This window comes from Etheostoma cragini, chromosome 11, assembly GCF_013103735.1.
Source record: "Etheostoma cragini isolate CJK2018 chromosome 11, CSU_Ecrag_1.0, whole genome shotgun sequence".
NCBI lineage: Eukaryota > Metazoa > Chordata > Actinopteri > Perciformes > Percidae > Etheostoma > Etheostoma cragini.
This window is the reverse complement of record NC_048417.1, coordinates 26,981,002-27,003,099: the sequence shown is the minus strand read 5'-3', so window position 1 is coordinate 27,003,099 and position 22,098 is coordinate 26,981,002. Positions and strand designations below refer to the sequence as shown.

The window sequence follows — 22,098 nt, the reverse complement described above, 5'->3', positions numbered from 1 at the left end:
TCATTACACGTGCACATTTTCTGCAAAAACACCTCAAGGTCTGGGATCAGTACTTATACTTTAAGCAATGTCCTGGTTCGAGGGATAAAGATAAGATAGATATCAAATGCACTGACACTTAATAACTAGGTAGTCTTTGGCTGTAGATGATTGAGTTCACACAGAGAAAGGAAAACACAACCGCATTGTACATTTTCTTTTATTGAAACTGTCCAACAATGAATTTAACACTCCCATTTACAAACCCAAAATGTCATGTAACAATAACATGTTGTTCACAGGTACAAGTACCTGTTCGAGCTCAGTTTAAAAACAAAACAAAATAAATGTATCCAACACAATCCTCCAACTTATATCGGCCTATTTATTGATTTTTATTTTTTTTTTCTTCTAACATTACTCTGGTATAACGTTAGGGTTTAATCTGTACTTCCACTTTTACCAGAGTAGTTTTTAACACAAGTATCTGTACTTCTACTTAAGTACAGAAAGTGAGTACTTTTGCTATCCAGAGATGGCAAAAGTACTAAAAAAAAAGTACTAAAATATCCTAAAAACAGGAAATACACTGCCTACCTGGGTTTGATGCTGGCAATTTGCCTCTTCTTCTCGTTGTCTTGAATACACAAGAACAGAGAAGATCAACCGAATCATCAGTACACGCACTCAATGTTGGTGTTGAGTTGTCAGCTAATTTTGTGACATAAGGCCTACATATTACGGAGTAACACAAACTGTCCTTTATTTGAGAAGGACGAGCAACAAGAAAAGGAGGGCAAACAACTGTTACAAAGAGCTATTAATTACAGTAAACAGTGCATACTAAAAAAAACACTTTCGACATTCTGTGTGTGTCGCGTTGGGCTGCTGCAGTTTTCGCCTATGATGACCGGCCACGGCTCGCCTCGCAGTGGAAAACGGACACACAGTGACACGAGTAGAGTAGGGATATTGGAAACACGCCAAGTTTCTCCTGCCCTTCTTAGAAGGCGTGGTCAGCAAAACATGTCCGGGCAAGTTCAGTACCAAACTCAGCTTTTGAAAGATGCTCAGTAGAATGACAAGTAGCACTAACTCAGTCCTTTTCTAAGGAGGATCATTAAGAAAAGGTAAAAGTGTTTATTCATAATCAATATATGTAAGTTAAAACACTATTTTCATTTTGATTTCATTTGATCTTAAAATGAGTTATCAACTTACTAAAACATGTATATGTAACAAATTCAATTATTGACGCTAAAAAAAACGCTCACAATTTTAAACTTTACTTACTGATCCCATGAATTATTGTTTAGAGTTTACTGTCCGATGCAACCTCCCTGGACGGTTCTTAGTTGTCATGGTCCAGTACTTTCTAGGCAGTTTCCAGGCTGACTGCTGCGGTAAGCGTATCTGACTCATTTCCGTTTCAAGTGCTTGTGTGTTGGTAGCATGTTGCTTCTCACTAAATACCAGTTCCATTTGTTGTATTTGTCATCACAGCTGCTAACTGTACATAAAACAGTTATTGTTATAGTAGTTCTCCCTAAGATTTGTCTCACATCTTTCAGCAACTTTTGTTAAATAACGTAGTTGTTATCGAACGCTTGGTAGCTAACGCTACCGTACTTAAGCTTAGCTGTTAACGACTTTAGCTTAGCAGTTAGACATGTCGTCTCTCTCTCCCTCTCCTACATTCTCTTGCTCAGTGTGTGAGATGTTTAGTTACTCCTCCGTCTCCTTTAGCGGTAATGGTATGTGTAACAAGTGTAGTTTATTTATAGACATGGAGGCGAGGCTTATGGAGTAAGAAGTCCAGATCTGCACCATGATAGATCAGTCGTTAGTTACTGTGGCTAACCACCCCCTGTTAGTCGGTGCGAGCTGTCCCCCGGCAACTCCTGAGTAGCCAGGAAAGCATGGCTAGGTGACTTTTTGAAGCAGAAATAGTCGTAAGCGAACCATCACCAGCCTGTTCACGTTTCTAACAGATTTTCCCCACTCTCAACCAACTCTGGTAATCGGCAGCTAACATTTTGAGAAACGTGAAGTTAGCGAAGCCAGCGGCCATAGTTATGGGCATCCTGGGGGCCAGAGCGAGTGACATTGGGTCTTATTTGAAACTGCTGGCTAAGGATAAACATAAATACAGTAAGATTGTTTTTCAAGTTGGCGTTAATGACTCTCGGTTACGCCAAACGGAGGTCACCAAGATTATTGTTGAATCGGTGTGTACATACGCAAAGTTTAGATTGGACACCGTAGTTTTCTCTGGCCCCCGCCCAAATCTAACCAGAAATGACATGTGTAGCCGCATGTCATTTTGCCGCTGAATATGGAGGTGGTGTCCAGATAATGATAATGGGCTTTGTAGATCACTGGCAGTCTTTCTGGGGAAGACCTGGTCCGATTCGGTGAGACGACATTCATCCCACTTGGTATGGAGCAGCTCTCATTTCTAGAAATCTGGATAAGTTTATTAGTGGACGTAGTCCTTGACAATCCAGAGCTGGGACCAGGAGGCAGGGTCGCAGTCTAACACACTTCTCTGCCCTTCTATTTCAGCTGTTCGGGAAGGAATCGGTTTTGGGTGTATTCTGGCAAATTTGTCATGGAAAATGCCTTGAATAAATTCCCAGGTTGTCGTCACTTTCCTAACCAGATCCTCAAAAGAAACTTTATTTTAAAGAAAATGAGTTACGATAAACTGTATAACAAATGGTAGTTGAACAATATTTACAAATTTTAACAATGTAGTACAATTATTGTACAAGTCTGAAGGGATGGTCAGTTCCAAGTTTTTTAATCCAGTTTTTTTCAGCCTGTCGTTGCTGGGCAGTAGTCCAGTCTTGATTGTGTTACAATCCTATCATCAACATTTTTGGGAAGCCATGTTCTCGAATGTTGCACCAGGTGGGTCTGCATTTTATGTCCATTGGTTATATTGTATTTGTGGTGGGCTTTTTTTACATTTTATTATGTAAACACAATTAGTTTGTGTCAGTGGGATATTTCTGTGTAAGGTTGTTCTGGTGCCGGTTTATTTCTTTCTGACTGTTTGGTCTTTTAAGGAGCCCCTCTAGTGTCCAGGGGGGTGAAGCTTGGCTTTCACCAGAATGTCCTTTAGATTTGTGTTTTTTTCCGTAGGCCAGTATGATTTTGCAGTGTTTGCGGTTTGTGAGAGTACCTTTTCAAAGTTTTCTTTAATTGTTTTGTTGGCTTTAATTGCGGAACGCGAGTAGGTAGAGATTAAGGGAATGATATTTTTCTTGTTTTGGGTTTTGGTCATCGGCGTGGAGTTTGTGTTTGTACGTTTGAGGATTGTGTTTTTTTCTGTTTTGCCGAAGGAAAGACCTTGTGTATCTTCTCTTTTTTAGTGTTCTTAATAATGGTCCTGTCTCCTTCTGTTGGGTTGCTGCATATTTTCTGAAACCTCAGTAGTTGGGATTTTAATATCCCTTTTAAAATGGGTTGTGGGTGGAAGCTTCTTCTGTGCAGTAAGGCGTGTGGGTCTGTGGGTTTGAAGTAGACATTGGTTTCAAGAATGCAGGTTTCTGCAAAATGTGGTACCTTGAAAACTGTGGTGTCCAGGAAGTTGACTTCTTTTTCGTGTAGAATTGGATCAAGTTCAATTGAGTTGTGGTGGTTGTTAAGAGTTTGAAAAATTCTTTGTCTGAATGGGTACAAATTCCAATATATGGGTACAATATTGTCCAGGTACCTAAAGTACTTTTTGGGAAGTTTGTCGCACTTAAGGAAGGCTGTCTCCTTCCATTCTGCCATATAAATATTTCCAGAAGCCGGCGCAAAACGTTTACCCATAGCTGTTCCTTTAGTTTGTAAATAATTTCCGTCAAACTCAAAGTCATTCTTGGTTAGGCTTAAGTGTAGAAATTGTAAGATCTCGTTCAGGTCTGCCTACCATGGGGTATTTCTTCCACCATTTCTCTATGGCTTATTTGGGGATGTCTATGTTGGTGTATAAACTTTTGACTTCCATGGTAAAGAGTTTGCATGGTTCTTTCGTAACTGTTTGATTTTATGGACAAAATCTGTGGTTTTGTTAAGATAACTCTGGTTTTTGTTTGATAGTGGGGTTAGAAAGGAATCAAGGTATTCAGCAATACCATAACTCAAGCTGCCACAGTCTGACACTATTGGTCTACAACTGGTTTGTGGTTTGTGTATCTTTGGAAGGATGTAGAAAAGGTTTGACCTGTGGGGGCTCATCCCTTAAGGTATGTGCATTATTTTTTTGTAAGGTTATGTTTCTGTCTGATGGTTTCAAAATCAAAGATATTTCGGTTGCTGTTTTTTCTTTTATGGGTCTTGTTGGCGGTTTGTAATAATTGGTGTCTTGGGGCTGGCGTAAAGCCTCTTTTATATAGTCTGTGCAGTCCATATTTACGATTGCACTACCTTTGTCTGCTGGCTTGATAACAATATCTGTCCTATTCTTCAGGTCCTGTAACACCTGCTCTTCCTGTTTTGTGAGATTAGGTTCATCTTTAGTTAATTTGAGTTGGGTTCTTGATTCTTGGTCTATTAGAATGAGCTCTTTTAGGGATTGCATTAGTTTAGAAGGTTTCTGGTTCCCAATCCGAGGGCATGGGAAATGGTTTTCTGTTGGGGGCTGGTTTTGGGCCAAAGTAAGTGTATAGTTTTAAACGTCTGTGCAATTGTGCTAAGTCGATCCCAAGAGTATTTTCTTTTGTTTGTTTGCTGATGGGACAAACAAGAGACCTTTTTTAAGAAGACTTTTTTGGGGGGGTTTGTAAGTTGTAATTGGAAGGAGAGATTCAATACCTCCTTGTCTTGAGTGGGGGGACCTCATTTGAGGTCCCTTTTTTAAAATTAATAAGATTTCCACCTTTTTCACATTTCTTTCACTGTTTGGTTGGTCCAGTTGAGGTCTTCAGGTCCACGGGACCTGATGACCTCTCCCGGTCCAAAACCTTTCCTTTTGCAGTCTCGGAATCTGACAGGTGGTTTCCTCGATCAAGTGGTTGAGGCGTTTGATGTTGTCTTGGAAGTACTGTGGTAAACCATCTAAATAGTTCATGGTTGGGATGACAATAGTTGACTGAGGGAATGTATCCCTTGCCGCCCTAAGCATTGCCGGAAGGTCCTTTTTTCAAATGGGTGGCTTTGTTTATTTTTTGGTTGTTCAAACTGAAAGATAGGATTACTTTTTGGACCTCATCTGAGGTTGGGGTCTTATTTTTAAGCAGGTGTGCTTCATGGCTGAGGTTAGCACCTGGGTAGCAGTCCATCTGTATTTGGGGGTCATTGATCAGGGGTAATCTGGTGATGTTCGAGTCTCCAACAATCATAGTTTGTCTAACTGGGTTTAAGGTCCAGTTTAGGTACTTGTTGCCTTGGTGGTTGTGGGATTTGTACAAAGCGTTCGACCCTAATGGATTTAGTGTCATGAGCCCTCTCTCTGCCTGGTAACACGCTGATTGGAGTTTGATGACTTTCACCTGTTTCTGCTCTGCTCTGCCTCACCCTCATTACCTACCAGCTGCACTGCATTCACCACTCATCATGTCCTGTATATAATGCCTTGTTTTTCAGTCCTCACTTGTCAGATCGTCTGCTACCAGTACCGGTTACCTGCCTGTTTTGGGAAAAGCCTTTTGACTCTGTACTGATCCCGGATCCACTCAATTGCTTCCGTGTTCTCCTGCTCCGGACTTCTCGGATCATCCAGCTCCTGCTCTCTACTGGGGATCTACACGTGCTGATTTTTGGATTTCCCGGTACCTCTGAAACTCCCATACCCCCAACCCTTTAATAAACTATTGAACGTGACTCTTTTGTGGTCCTCGTCTTGTTTGGTGTCTGACATTTAGGTTTTTGTTGCCATTTGATGGTGGGGTCAGTACGGGTAGTATTGGGCTTAATATTGTGCTTTCTGGGTCTGATGGTAGAGGTCTTTCTGGGGTGTAGAGTGGTTGTGGTGACCAAAGTCTTCCTGGGGTTCCAAAATTGAGGGAGCATCTCGCCTCATCTGTGCATCTTCTTTTTGTTTGGGGGGTTGAGTCAAATTGTTGAGGCGGTTGGGGATGTTGGACAGGGGTTTTCTTTGTGGGGTTTTCTTTGTGGTTAACTGTGTGGGAGATTCTGTAGGGTTTTGTATTTTAAGGATTTTTTCTTTTGCTTCCTCAATTGTTTTATTGGTGATTTTTCTAAGATCCCTTTTGGCCCATCTTATGGTTACCAGTATTGCTTGGTCCAAGTCCTCTTTTGGGGGTTGGAGCAAGGTTCACCGTGCGGGTTTCAACAATTTGTTGGTAATGTTCCTCCAAGATTTAATGGTGGTGTGGGTCCAGTTTTTAGCATTGCCTGTTTTGAGTTGTTTGGTTATGGCATTCTAACAGGATGGCTGGACAGTATATATTGGGTTCTTTTGGGCTCTTTTGAAGCTGGCTGGGGTTGGGGTTGTTGGCTCACAATTGAAATGTGTGAGGTGATGGTAGGTTTGAGGAAGGTCGCAATGTTTCTCACGATTTCACAGAAGTTGATTTTGGGATTATCCGGGTCTGTCAGGTGGAGAGAAAGAGGAAAGAGAAGAATTGGTTTGATCATTGTGTTTAGGAATTAACGTAAGTCATCTTGTCAGAAGGCACTGGCTTGAGTTAGGTAAAGAGAAATTTATCTCAATGATCCCCCCACTTCGTCCGACGACTGGGCAGTTAGATAGGGGATCAAAGGCAGATGCACAGACCGGCGCATGTCGGTATAAACTTACAATTCCTACATTGTCCTAACATGTTCTGTTTTGTTTTTTGTGGACATGATTAAACTGGAGAAACTGAGATGAACTCTTCACCGCAGCCAAACTGACAGTGTCCCAGATATTCTGCATCCTTATTTGTATCCCATGTCGGGGTGTCTGGTTACTTTTTGTGATAAGGTAGTAAGTTGGTTTGTATCCCATGTCTGGGTTAAGGTTATTTTTCTGCTAAGAGTTTGAGTGTCCCAGATATTCTGCATCCTTACTTGTTTTCCATCTCGGGGTGTAGAGTTTCTGTGATGGGTTGGTTTCTTTTTCTGATTTAGTAAGTAGGTTGGTTTGTATCTGATGTTGGTAACCCATATCTGTTGTGTATCGCAATTCCATCGTCGCATAGTATTTTGTGATATATCAAGGTGAGGGATCCAATTGTTTAGGTCAAAAGGTTAATGGTAGTTGCATCATCTGGAGAGTGTCTGCGATCCTTTACCACTCCTTTAACAAGGTGGAATGGAAGACCATGGTTCCTCAGAACCTCACCAAGGGATGGGGGCGGGAGAGCCAATGGTTAGTTTTCTGAAGGCTAATCAGTGTTAGTGGGTGAAGGTTTTTGGGTTAGGGTTAGGGTAGGGTAAGGTTAGGAGAAAAAAATCTTGTCACCATAGGTGGCAGAATTAAAATGCACAAACCGTGGATATTGGCTGTTACCCGCTAATCTCATCCCAGACTGAGGCCCCCAGGAACATCAACATTTAACTTGCTAAGATCAGATAAGGGATAGGGTCAGGATCAGGGGTAGGTGTTAGGGGTTGGGGTTAGGGTAAGAGGAAGAGGGTGGGGATTAGGGTCCTGAGTAAGGGAGTAGCAAGACTGGAAGCACAAATCCTGGGCATTGTCCGTTCTCTAATAATATCACCTCTCATTGAGACCCCCAGGGGTCCGAGTACCCAATTTGGTGATCCACATTCTTTCTACTTGTCTTCTCTGTTTTATAGACCAATTTGGATTGGACTGTAATATAGTGGCTCTCAGATTGGACCAACCATGTTCAACAAAATGCTTAACTAAAAGAATATGTAAAATGTTCTGCTTATTAATGTTATGTCTATGTTGTGTGAATCTCGTTAACATTGTGTTGCCTGTTTCTCCAACATACTGTATTGAACATTGTTTGTTTACATCTGATTAAATAAATGCAGTTTTTCACCCAAACGTCAGTGTTTCTCTGTGGTACAAAAATCTCCTTGTTGTTCTGGTTCTGGACAAACCTGTGATATCTGAAGTATTCTCCCCGCATTTTGGTCCTGGGTGCAGTTAATGGTTTTAATTTTGCTCTAATCAGCATATCACCCAGGTTGGGATTCTTTCTAAATGCAGCTATGAGTTTATGACCTTTCAGAAAAATAGTATTACCTCCTGAGGAAAAGAAATTGTTTTTGAGTTTCTTGACAAAACTGACATTAGATGTTGAAAAGGTGGTAATTATAGGCAGAATTGGATCTAGACAGATTGGCTTAATTTGGGTAATGATCATTGTTGGGGACAATGTTGGATACAAATTTAGTTCTAGCAAATTTATGGCCCTGTGATAGCTTTCTAGGCAGTCCGTTAATATGTCATGTCCATCTGCAAATTTATCACCCAAGATCATTCCATTCCACGGTTTTTCAGCTTTTGAGGTGTTCAGAATTTGCACCGACTTCATCGGTCTATAATCCTTCTCGTCATTCCCTGTTTATCAGACATCACCATACACACCTCAAACTCTCTACTATTCACACTTAGAAATTTCCTTCCCCATTTATGTCTTCCACCTCAACCCTACAAGCCACTGATCAAATAAATCAGCTCCAGGTACGCCGCCAAGGCATCTCCACAACTCCCCACTTTTCAGTATTTCAAAATGGCCACTTGGTTCTGGTTACAGAAACATCTAAACAGAATTCTCTGCATTTCAGCCAAATAACAAAAACATTATTCCAGCCACTCTTCACGCATCGGCGCAACATCCACAGCCGCCAGATCAGGCATCTCCTGCCAAACCATTCAGTTCCCGGGCCGTTGGTCCCAGGTATACTGATCTTACATTCACAAACAATTTCTGCCACTGTCACACTTTACAGTGTCAAACTTGGCCGGATACGGTAAAGATTTCAGCGTGCCAGAAAAGCGATTTGTACCGTCTGCCACATTAGTCCCATTCCACACTTGTCTCTTAATAGGTGACACAGCCATAACCCCCCACAGTTGCAGTTTAGTAAAAATTTCTTCATCGGATATATATACCGGAAACTTTAAAAACAAAACCATTACTTCGGTTTTGCACATGCCCAAGACTTCAATCAATGCGGACCCAATTTGGAAGCTGTCCGGGATGCTGTTCTTCCATTCCAGGGTACTTAATGTCACCTCATCTCTGTTAAAACCTAGCTTTCTACAGCCCATAAGACCCCCACACACTAACATTCTTCATCAGCTCAAACATAGCCATCTCCTCCTCTGACAGAATTGTGATGCGCAGCGTCAAATCTCCTTCATACCATTTTGGCGGAGCCATTGGTGCTGCCGCGCTCCCTTCTTCCAAAACCGGTGCACGTCATATTCACCTTCAACATCTCTGTGACCGGTACAGCCCGCTCAACCCTGCTGCTGTAGTGCTGGCGTCTGCGTAGAAGAGCCACTCCCTTGCTCCACCATGGAGGGCTATGTCTCATCCATTAGCCAGTCCGATACTCCACTCATCTCCTCACACACATCGAAACTAGGTCGCCTCAAAAATATTGGAGAAATCAAGTCTTACATGATATGTGCAAAACTATACGGTTAAGAGCCTTTGTATTGTTGTAGTATCAACAAGTATTAGGGCATTTAGCATTTACATTATTAACTTATGATATAAGAACTGACCCAAACAATGTGCTAAAAATAATGAACCACGTCAGCAACAGCTGAGAAGATTTGGGTCTGTGGTGAACCGGTTCAGGGGTCCCTGGTCTAGGGACCAGGGCGTCCCATTGGCGTCATACGTCTCAAAATTATCGACGGCAAGTCGCATGTCTCTAAAACATGAGTAACCAACGAGTAAAAAAGACAATTTTAAAACTACAATCTTTCCCCTCAATAAAAGACCCCTCATCCTCCACATATTCAAAACACTTTCAATTTTCTTCAACGTAAGCAACCACGCCGCACACTCATCTTTCCCCACATAAACACCCAATACCTTCCTAGGTGCATCCACCACTTTAAAACCCCATTTGTCAGATACATTAATTGAGTCGTTAAAGACAATTATTTCAGATTTTTCTACATTTACTTTTGCTACTGACGCGCTTTCATAAGTTTGTAAGTGACCCCAAAAAAACGTCCAGATCTTCTCCTGTTTTGACAAATACATTAAAATCATCCACATACTGAATCAATTTCACCTGTGTGTTTGTGCCTAAACAAATCCCATTTTTGTGTTCATCCGCTATCGTCATTGCTGCCAGTGGTTCCGCCACCAAAATATTGAGCAATGACAATAGCGGACACCCCTGCCTGATCGATTTACCCACCCGAAAGGCATGTGACATTAAACCATTACATTTCATCCTGGTTATAGCCACCCCATACAAAAGTTTTACTCATCTAAGAAAACGCAAACGAAACCCTACCTTTTCTAAAGTGTTATACAAAAACATCCACCTATCATATGCCTTTTGAAAATCCACATTCAACCAAAACCCAGAAGTATCTGACATTGTCCTGACCGTATCTTTTATTGTAATCAACGAATCTGTTATTGTTATGGTGCGGTGAGGAGCCAGACGCAGAGAAGAAGAGGCAGGCAGGATACTGATATGTGCCGGGTCAAGGCTACAGGCCTAGTGCCACTCATGACTCTGAATAATTTAGTCTGAATAATTCCTAATTTCTTCTTTTCTTACTCAAACATTAGGTAAAATTTCCTAAGATTTAGATTTATTTACCTTTTTAAATATAAAAAATAACTGCAAAACTAAAGTTCATAACTTTGTGTTACATAGTGTTAAACAACAAAAAAGTGACAAACATTGAAAAAAGTGTCGAAAAAGGACAAGTGTGAGGAAAAAGTTAAAAACAGAGTAAAGTGTGGATTTTAAATTTTGACGGGAAGACAACACAAGGGTAAACATTCATGTTGACAACCCCCAGGACAGGGCGACCAAAGAATGTGACTCAGCATGTGACAGAGCCCACGCACAATAAGGGACACATTCTGGACCTGATAGTCTGCAAAGGTCTGAATATTTCCAAGGTTGTGGTGACTTCTCTCTGATCTCGGCTCTCTCTGATCATTCTTGTGTTTTCTTCAGCGGCACTATCTCTGTGCCCAAAAGTGTCCAAACAAAGACAATCAGAAAACGGTATATCACTGAAAACACCAGTGAAACATTTACACAGCTTTTCTCCTCCACACCCGCCCTCTCTGGGCTATCAGTGACTGAGCTTGTAGATAATTTCAATTGTAAAATTACAAATGTTATTGATTTCTTTGCTCCCACTGAGGTCAAAGTTGTCTCTGGTAAGAAAAGGTTTCCATAAAGAAATGTCCTGCTGATGCAAACAGAAAAAAGAGAGTGTAGGAAAGCGGAACGAAGGTGGCGAAAAACAAATCTCCTAGTCCATCATAACACCTATAAAGAGAGACTTCGCATGTATAATTTGGAACTGAGGAACGCTAGGCGGTCCTTCTTCTCTGATATTATCTCTAAAAACAATAATAATTCAAGTGCTTTGTTTGCTACTGTTGATAGATTAACAAACCCTCCAGCACCAGTAGCATCTGAACTTTTATCTACCAAGGCCTGCAATGAGTTTGCCTCCTTCTTCACAGACAAAATTCAGAAGATTAGACAAACAGTCAGTGCCTCCACATCAAGTACAGGATATGTGTTGTCACAGTGTTCAAGCAAAACTAGTTCCAATGTGACAGACTTTCTTACGATCAACCATTAAAACCTGGAGGACATCATACAACATCTGAAATCCTCCTCCTGTTGCCTTGATATTCTACCAACCGGTGTTCAAAAATGTCTTGAACTGTTTGACTTCTGATCTTCTACAGATTGTGAACAAGTCTCTTCTTTCAGGTATCTTTTCACAGGACCTGAAAACTGCAGTAATCAAGCCACTCTTAAAAAAGAACAACCTAGACACATCACTACTGAGCAGCTATCGGCCAATATCAAACCTTCCGTTTTTAAGTAATACCACTGAAAAAGCGTTTTTTCAACAACTCACCCATTTCTTGTCACTAAACAACAGTTTTGATACCTTTCAATTGGGTTTAAGACCACGCCACAGCACTGATACGGCTCTTGTCAAAGTCTTTAATGACATCCACCTTAAGACTGATAGTGGCAAATTTTCAGTCTTAGTATTACTTGATCTCAGTTTGCATTTGACACGGTGGACCGTGACATATTACCAGACCGATTGGAAAACTGGGTTTGCCTTTCTGGCTCAGTACTAAACTGGTTTGAATCCTACATACAGAATAGGGATTACTTTGTGTCAATAGGACATTATACATCGGAACATACAAATATGACGTGCGTTGTTCCCTAAGGCTCCATTCTGGGGCCTCCTTTTGTTCAACATCTATATGCTTCCACTGGCTCAAATTTTGGAAAACAACAAAATAAGTTACTATAGTTATGCGGACGATACACAAATTTACATAACCTTATCGCCAGGCGATATAGTCCAATACAAAAACCGACTAAGTGCATCAAACAATTTAACGGCTGGATGTGCCAGAACTTTCTGAAATTAAATGAAGAAAAAACTGAGGTGGTTGTTTTTGAAGCAAAAGAGGAACGATTAAAAGTCTGCGCTCAGCTTCAAACAATAATGTTAAAAACAACAGACAAAGCCAGAAATCTTGGTGTAGTTATGGACTGAGACCTTCATTTTAACAACCACATTAAGACAATTACAAAGTCAGCCTTTTATCACCTAAATATATCAGGGGTTAAATGACTAGACTTGACTACTGTAACGGGGTCTTGACAGGTCTACCTAAAAAATCAATCAGACAGCTGCAACTGTTTCAGAACGCTGCTGCTCAGGTCCTCACTAAGGCTAAATCTCATTTCTCTGTCTTACCCCTACCCCTTGCCCCTTGAAACCAAGGGGTAAGGAGTAGGGGTGAAAACATACCCCTATCCAGAATATATTATTTATTCATGATGTTGTCAAACTGCAAGTATTTTGAACTCCTACTTGAATTGTTGAACACTGTTAGTTAGTTTATTTCTGTTCTAAATAAAGATGTTGCTTCCAAAAAAAAATTGCGTCCTCTACAGTTTGTTTGTCAGTTCTGCGTCCAGCAAAGAAGTAGCAGCGCCTTGTGCTAATGAAAAAGCACCAGGTATTCCCAGGCGGTCTTACATCCAAGTACTGTCCGGGCCCGACCCTAATTGACTTCCGAGATCAGACGAAAGCAGGCGTGTTATTTTTTTTTTCTTTTATTATCCAAAATACAAAATATTAATCAATCCAATTGTCCACAGTATTCAAACAGACCAAACCACAACAAATGATAACAAAGACAGAATCAAAATCCACACAAGAAGACAAATAGCAAAAAAACAAATAATGGAAAACTACCAGAACCAAAAACATACACACACAAACACATGATTCAACCCACTTCATTGAACCTCAATATATACCTCTTGTTCCATGCCTCCAGCACTTCCCTCTAAAAAGCGGGCAAATGAAGGAGGCTCGTCGACGCATGTATTGTCAGGTTATAAAAACTACAGTGTCCTACCGTCAACAAAACAATGTCAAAATTTGATTTCCACTCTGCTGTACATTACGGATCCAAAAACCGACCAACAAGTTTGACCCGTAATGCATCCCTATTGATTCCCGCATCCATCTAATTCAGACCACCCTTCTTGACATCATTAATTAAAACCGTATGACAAACGCGGCCGGCCTTGAATTTCCACAGGGGAGCGTTAACCATATCGGTTAGTTTTCTCAACACTGCAGACGGCAAATCGCACGTCTCCAGTACATAAGTGACCAAAGAATAAAAGAGTGAATTCAATACCACAACCTTCCCTTTCAATGATAAACCCCTCAACCTCCATACATTTAACACCTTCATCATTTTATCCAATTTACAATCCCATGTTAGCATAGTAGCAACGTTCTCATCTTTTCCAATATATATATACCCAGAACCTTCCGCGGTGCCTCCACCACATGAAAACTCCACCCACAATGTGGATCCACATCCATATTAAACACCATGATCTCAGATTTATCAACATTCACCCTTGCTCCGGGCGCAAATTCATACGTCCGCAAGTGACACAGGAAAACAGCCAGATCCGAGGGTGACGTCACAAAAAAATTAAAATCATCAGCATACTGAACCAATTTAACCATTTTCTCCCCACCCAATACTATCCTATTAACCCCCCTATCCGCCATTCTCATAGCTGCCAGCGGTTCCGCCACTAGAGCATACAATAGAGACGACAGCGGACAACCCTGCCTTACAAACCTGCCAAGCGGAAATGAATTTGACAGCAACCAGTTCCACTTGATCCTGCTGGTAGCAGAACCATAGAGCAGTCTAATCCATGATATGAAACGTGAACCAAAACCGACTTTGGCTAAGGTCTTATACAAAAAAGTGTGTTCCACCCTATTAAAAGCCTTCGGGAAGTCTAGGCTTAGCCACAGGCCCGAATCCGCTGACATATTCCTGACCGTATCCTTTATGGTCAGAATAGAATCAGAAATCTTCCTGCCCGGTACACCGCATGTTTGAGACTCACCAACTACGGAACGCACTACATGCTTCATCCTGCACGCCAATACCCTCATAAGAATTTTATAATCGGTGTTCAATAGAGTAATAGGTCGATAATTATTTAAATCAGACTTATCACCCTTATGTTTATAAAATAAATTAACAATCCCCTCGGCAAAGAAAGGCAGTATCAAACCGGTTTCCTCCATACTACCAAAAACATGATATAATATCGGCACAAGTAGCCACTAAATGCCTTGTAAAATTCAGCCGTCAGGCCGTCGTGACCCGGGTTTTTATTGTCATGTTTTGCCGTGACAGCAGACTCAATTTCCGCAGCAGTAATGTTAAAATCACACCGCTCACTATCAGCCTTGCTCAAGGAGGTCTTCAAAGCCGATGAGGCCCTGTTCACAGCCAAACTGTCAGTATTTTCACTCGAAAGCAAAGTTGTATAATATTGTTGTCCAGTATAAATGATATCTTTGGCATTGGTAACCATTGCATTGGGGTTGTAGCCTCCTCCAACAACGTAATCATTGAAGGTTTAAACTCAACGTCGGATAAAATACTGGAGTTCAGGCACCATGTGCCTCACTTCTTCTGTACCCTTGCTGTGTCAAACCTACAACGGAAAGTGTCATGGTCACTTCAAACATTCCTGTTATACTCCGGTTTATGGAATTATTTACATAGTCCAGAAGAAACAATGCACAAGTCAATCCTAGACTGTTTCAAAACAGAGTTCACAACCTGCCGACGGAAAAAAAACTTCCGGAGCGGGTATGTGGCCCGCCACACATCACACAGATCACAGTCTGACAAAAGTTCAGCCAGTTCACTTCTACTCACGTCTGATTTAAATCGCTTGTTTACAGACACATCCATGGCAGTTTGAGCCCCATTGAAGTCCCCCATGATGACTGTAGTTGATGTGCACCATTGTCTTAATCCACGAAAGAAGGTCTTCCGGTCCTGCGTAGTGTTTGAAGCATAAACATTTATTAGTCTTATTGACGTGTTATTAAACACACAGTCCGGCGTCATCCTTGTATACCAGTCTGATGTCGCTGACACGCGCCGAGTTAAAAAAGATTGCCACCCCGCAGGACCGGCCACGTCCATTGCACGCCAACAGTTGACCTGGCCACCTCTGCGCACATAAAGGGACCGAGGCCTCATCCCACTTAGTCTCCTGGACGCATAAAATGTCAAAAGATCCAGAGTTCAGTAAGGCGCAACACTTTGCCGGGGTGCACAAACCGTTAGCGTTCAGGGAGGCTAAGAAAATCATGATGGGGGTGAAAAGGAAGGGGAGTGACATGATAAACTAAATAGAATCAAAAACAAATCAAGACTTGTATGGTTTGCTAGTCAAACGGGAGACCCTCTTCTTTTTTTCCGACCTGGCGGAAGTCTTCCCTGTTGTTAGAGGGACCTGCCATTTATGTTTCACAGGTAAGAACGTACCTACATCAAATTGCATTCCCTCGTCCAAACCATCAACCAACGGCACCTCTGGTTTATCGGGCTCTAACCTCGAGGTACCCGGGCGCTGCTGGTGCAACATGGGTGGCCGCTCAGGTGGCTCATACACAGCGGCGGACTCAGGATCAACCAACAAGTCACTCGGGAGAGCTGGCAATCCCACAGCCTGGGAAGACAACGGCGGGTATATAATATAAGATGTTCTACTACATTATGTTATAATCCAGCTCTCCTAAATGTGTCAGAAGCAGAATTGATTGTTAGGGATGCTCCCTGAGTCTGGTTTCAGCCTTTTACCCCCAATGATTTTTTTCCTGAACTGAGAGTCATAAACCTTTAGTCAAATTCCAACTGAAAAGATAACAAATAAACACACACACACCACTGTGGTCTAAAGACCCCACCCTTTGTGAGATAATACTGTGGGTCCAAGAGCCAAAGAGTCAGACAAAGGAAGGGGAGAGCTGCGACAGCTTGATCCAGGTAACTTTGTCTCAGGATATCCTATGTAATAAATGGATTCACATTTCAATATCTGAGATTTTGACTAATAATTGAATGAACCCTGAGAATGGAGTGGGATTTAGCTCCAACAATATCTGTGACTTCAACCACCGCGGACCCAATTTGGAATCAGTCCAGAATCCTGTTCTTCCCAGTCAACGTGCTTAATTTCCTCTCGTATCTATTAAAACCCAGCTTCCTACAACCCATTAAACCCCCACACAAGTGTCTAACAGTTTTCATAAGCTTGAATGTTGTCATCTCTTCCTCCGACTGAACAGTCACATGCACCGTCAAATCTTTCTCATACCATCCCGAAGGTGCCATCGGCGCTGCCGCGCTCCCACCATCCAAAACCGATGCACGCACAGGTGCTGTCACTGCCACAGACGGAGCCGCCACAGCTGGAGCCGCCGAAAAAATCTGTCCTCCATCCCTTATTGTCTCCGCTACTGTCTGCCGCGGCTCCGCTGCTGCCGCTGCATGTTGCCGTCCGCTCCCCATGTCGCCAACTCTCTCCCGAGTCACTGCCTCTCCAACATCACCACACTCACCGCCAGATAAATGCGCCACCACCTCCTTCGTATTCACTGACTCCGCAACCAGGACAGCCCACTCGCTGCCGTCCCCGACGAGAAGCCACTCCCTTGCATCCGCTCACCCACAGCAGGCTGCGTTTCATCCACCAGCCATGCAGACCCTCCACTCATATCCTCGCACACATCAAAGCTGTTACGCCGTAATGTAGCAGGCGCCCCTCCATCTTGCCCAAAATCTGCGGACATTCTGCCTCCTCTCCACCCGAGTCTGTTCGCAGCTGTCTGCTCCATGCCTCGCATGCCGTCCTCCATCTCGCTCTCAGGTGTACTTGTGGCACTCTGCGCACAAGCACACAGACAAAACTCCTGGGTGGTATAAAACAAAAAGCGCACCTCCAGTTGGCGGATAAAAAAGACGGCAATGTTCATTAACCAAAAGAAATAAACCAGCAATAAATAACAAGAAAAACGCTCCACAGAAAACTCCACACAGCTCCTCTTGTTGTGGTTCTGCTACCATTTGTGTTCCTTTCCCCTGTGTGTCTGTGTCCATGTCGTCTGTCTACCACATGAGGGCGTCCTACGAGGAATGGGGTCTACCAGCACAGCTGCACCACATCATTATCATCAGTCTACCTGCACAGCTGCTTCTCATCATCATCACCACCACCGCAGTATTTAACCTGGGCTGACCACCTCTTCAGCGCCAGTTTCTTACATACCTCTACGTGGTAACTAGGCCAGTCATCCAGTGAATGTTGCTTGTAAACCTATTTACTACGTTGACTAAACCTTGTCTTTCCGTCACAGATTCCGTGTTCCGTTGCCACTCTGTGCAGCTTCCCCAGACGCGCTCCATCTCGATTCCCACCTTCACCGTCTCCCGTTCCTTGGTTTTTATGTGTTTTTGGATTAAACCTTCTTTTTGTTACCTTTTCTTGTCGTCCTGTGCCGATGAGTGGCACACTGAGCAGTTCCTATCAATAGATTTGTTTAGTTGATGTAAAATAATGCCTGTGAAAAACTTCCTATGACGGAGACGATAATCAAAATGAAACAGTTCTGGCGAAGCGTATTTGTAATTAATGTTTGTCCATATTTTGGCCACGTCATGATTAGTAAAGATGTTCCTCCATATAGTAAGTGCAACCGGTCGTGTGGTGACTAAGTCTCTAAAGAGAAAATACCAAAACTTTGATTTAATCCCAACTACACCAACACACCAAAGCCCCTTTTTGACCTTCAAAGTAAAAGGTGTAGAAGACCTAGCTGATGCCTGGGCTGTTAAAAGAGACACCCACTCCGGTTTCAAACAACCTAAACCTTTACCACCCAATTCCCTCAGTACCTTAGGCCTGAAAAAAAAGCCCCTCAGCTGCATACACAAAAAAATCAATATCCCACTCTTCATTTGCATTACAACAATGCTTCAAAGTGACACAATGTGCATCTGTCAAAAAACGACTATACACAGTGGTGTGAAAAAGTGTTTGCCCCCTTCCTCATTTCCTGTTCCTTTGCATGTTTGTCACACTTAAGTGTTTCGGAACATCAAACCAATTTAAACAATAGTCAAGGACAACACAAGTAAACACAAAATGCAATTTTTAAATGAAGGTGTTTATTATTAAAGGTGAAAAAAAATCCAAAACCATCATGGCCCTGTGTGAAAAAGTGATTGCCCCCTAAACCTGATAACTGGTTGGGCCACCCTTAGCAGCAACAACTGCAACCAAGCGTTTGCGATAACGTGCAATGACGCTTTTACAGCGTCCTGGAGGAATTTTGGCCCACTCATCTTTTTGCAGAATTGTCCTAATTCAGTTACATTAGAGGGTTTTCGAGCATGAACGGCCTTTTTAAGGTCATACCACAACATCTCAATAGGATCCAGGTCAGGACTTTGGCTAGGCCAATCCAAAGTCTTCATTTTGTTTTTCTTCAGCCATTCGGTGGTGGACTTGCTGGTGTGTTTAGGATCATTGTCCTGCTGCAGAACCCAAGTTCGTTTCAGCTTGAGTACACGAACAGATGGTCGAACATTCTCCTTCCGGATCTCTTGGTAGACAGCAGAATTCATAGTTCCTTTTATCACGGCAAGTCTTCCAGGTCCTGAAGCAGCAAAACAGCCCCAGACCATCACACTACCACCACCATATTTTACTGTTGGTATAATGTTCTTTTTATGAAATGCAGTGTTCCTTCTACGCCAGATATGCTTGTACACACACCTTCCAAAGAGTTCCACTTTTGTCTCATCGGTTCACAGAATGTTGTCCCAAAAGTCTTGGGGATCATCAAGATGTGTTGTGGAGAAATTGAGACAAGCTTTGATGTTCTTTTTGCTCAGCAGTGGTTCTCTCCTTGGAACTCTGCCATGCAGGCCATTTTTGCCCAGTCTTTTCCTGATGGTGGAGGCATGAACGCTGACTTTAACTGAGGCAAGTGAGGCCTGCAGTTCTTTTGACGTTGTTGTGGGTTCTTTTGTGACCTCTTTGATGAGTCGTCGCTGCGCTCTTGGGGTAATTTTGGGCGGCCGGCCACTCCTGGGAAGGTTCACCACTGTTCCATGTCTTCGCCATTTGTGGATAATGGCTCTCACTGTGGTTTGCCGGATTCCCAAAGCTTTGGAAATGGCTTTATAACCCTTTCCAGACTGATAGATCTCAATTACTTTTTTTTCTCAATTGTTCCTGACTTTCTTTGGGTCTCGGCATGATGTGTAGCTTTTAAGGATCTTCTGGTGGACCTTACTGTGTCAAGCAGCTCTTATTTAAGTGATGCCTTGATTGTGAACAGGTGTGGCAATAATCAGGCCTGGGTGTGGCTAGAGAAATTGAACCCAGGTGTGGACAACCACAGTTATAGTATGTTTTAACAAGGGGGGCAATCACTTTTTCACACAGGGCCATGATGGTTTACCTTCTCCAATGTATGAGTAAGAAAAAAAAAGAATTCAACACCACCACCTTCCCTCTCAAAAATAATCCCCTCATTCTCCACATATTTAACACACTGCCCATTTTTTTCTATGTGTGATCCAACGTCATTTCAGAAGCTTCACACTCATTCCTACCCACATACACCCCTAGCACCTTCCTCGGTGCATCCACCACCTTAAAACCCCAAGAATTCGACACATTTAGACATTCATTAAACAAGGTCACTTCCGATTTCCCCACATTCACTATTGCCCCAGATGCGTTTTGATAGGACTGTAAAAGCCCCATTAAAAAAAAAAATCCCCCTCAGTCTTCACAAAGACTTTTAAATCATCAGCATACTGAACCAATTTGACCTGCGCACTCACACCCAAAGCAATCCCCTTCATGTGCTCATCCGCCATCGTCATTGCAGCAAGCGACTCTGCCACCAAGACGTACAGCAATGACGACAGCGGACACCCATGCCTAATAGATCTACTTATCTTAAAAGCATTTGATAGCAACCCATTACATTTCACCCTACTTGTGGCCCCCCCATACACTAATTTCACCCAAGAAATAAAACGTGTACCAAATCTCATTTTCTCCAATGTACTATACAAAAAAAAATGTTCTACCCTATCAAAAGCCTTCTGAAAATCCAAACTCAACCATAACCCAGATGAATCCGCCATTGTTCTAACTGTGTCTTTAATTGTAATAATCAAATCGGCAATAACTCTCCCCGGTACACTACACGTTTGTGTTTCCCCCACCACCGTGCCCACAACGGTTTTAACCCTACCCGCCAGAAGTTTCATCAATATTTTATAGTCTGTATTCAACAAACTTATAGGCCTATAGTTATCAAAATTTTCCTTCTCCCCCGTTTTTATAAAATATGTTAATAACCCCTTCTGAAAAATACGGAGGCGTTCCACCCGTCTCTTCCATAATTGCAAAAACATGCATCAAAATCGGGACCAAATGACAACTGAAAGTTTCATAAAATTCAGCCGTCAAACCATCCTTCCCTGGACTCTTGCCATCATGAAGGTTGGATTTGGCTTGTCCCACTTCTGCTTCCATAAGAGCCATGTCACACCAGTCCATATCTTGCCTATCTAAAGATCTCTGTAAAGACGACAACACCCTGTGTATCGCCACCCCGTCAGGCTCCGTACTTTTAAAAAGGTCTTCAAAATATAATTGCGCCGTGTGGACAATGTCCTAAAGTACGTTACAATACCAGCATCCTTGGTCTTAAGTGCAGCAATATGTAACTGTTGTTATTTATTTTTCTCCAACCGTAAAAAATACGAGGTGCATCTTTCCCCCTCCAGATAGCTCAAAGCCTCACAGCGGATGGCAGCCCCTCTACACTTAGTCACCTCCAATTGTCTTAAAGCTTCACGAATCAATTCGTATGAAGTAGTATTCCCACATCCTCCCCCATCCAAATCTTGTGCAGCCAATACCAACCGTGATTTTAAATCATGTTCCAGTTTATACCCCTGCTGACGTTTAATTTTAGCAAAATTCATGCATTTCATTTTGATCCGTTGTTTTAAATCACCCCACCACACCAAAACATCATCCATAAAAACATATTATGTGTTTCTTCCACAAGGAATTTTTCCATAGAATGTTTGAAGTCTTTGTCCGTCAGTAAAAGGGAATTTAAACATCAGAGGCCTCCATTCTTCTGCACGGGTCCAAAGTTCAATGAGCATTTGAAAGATTTGTGGTCACTCCACACATTCAGCTCATATACAAGATCCGTCACATAAAGACACAGTCCAGCAGATACCAGGCAGAAGTCTATTCGGGACTGCTTCAAAACGCCATTTACGACTTGCTGCCTGGAAAACATCCTTTTGTCCAGATAAGACATTCTCCAAATGTCACAAAAATCTAAATCAGTCATCAATTAAATCAGGTCCTTTGTTGAGCCATCTGCTTTAAAAGAGTTGTTCTCAGACACCATCCATCTTTGACTGAACAACGTTAAAATCCCCCACTGGGGTCACGTGATGACTGCCTAGGAGCTTTCCCTAAATTTGAAGGTAACGGCCAGCCATGCGCAGTAGGTACGAGAGTTCCTACGTCAAAAGAGATATCACC

The 22,098-nt window shown here is 42.4% G+C and overlaps 1 protein-coding gene across 1 annotated transcript in view; it reads left to right on the top strand.

Moving 5' to 3' along the window:
- Positions 1–22,098, top strand: part of LOC117952416 (coiled-coil domain-containing protein 8 homolog) — a 182,124-nt gene that overhangs the window by 31,354 nt on the left and 128,672 nt on the right. The gene's annotated exons all lie outside the window — the stretch shown is intronic.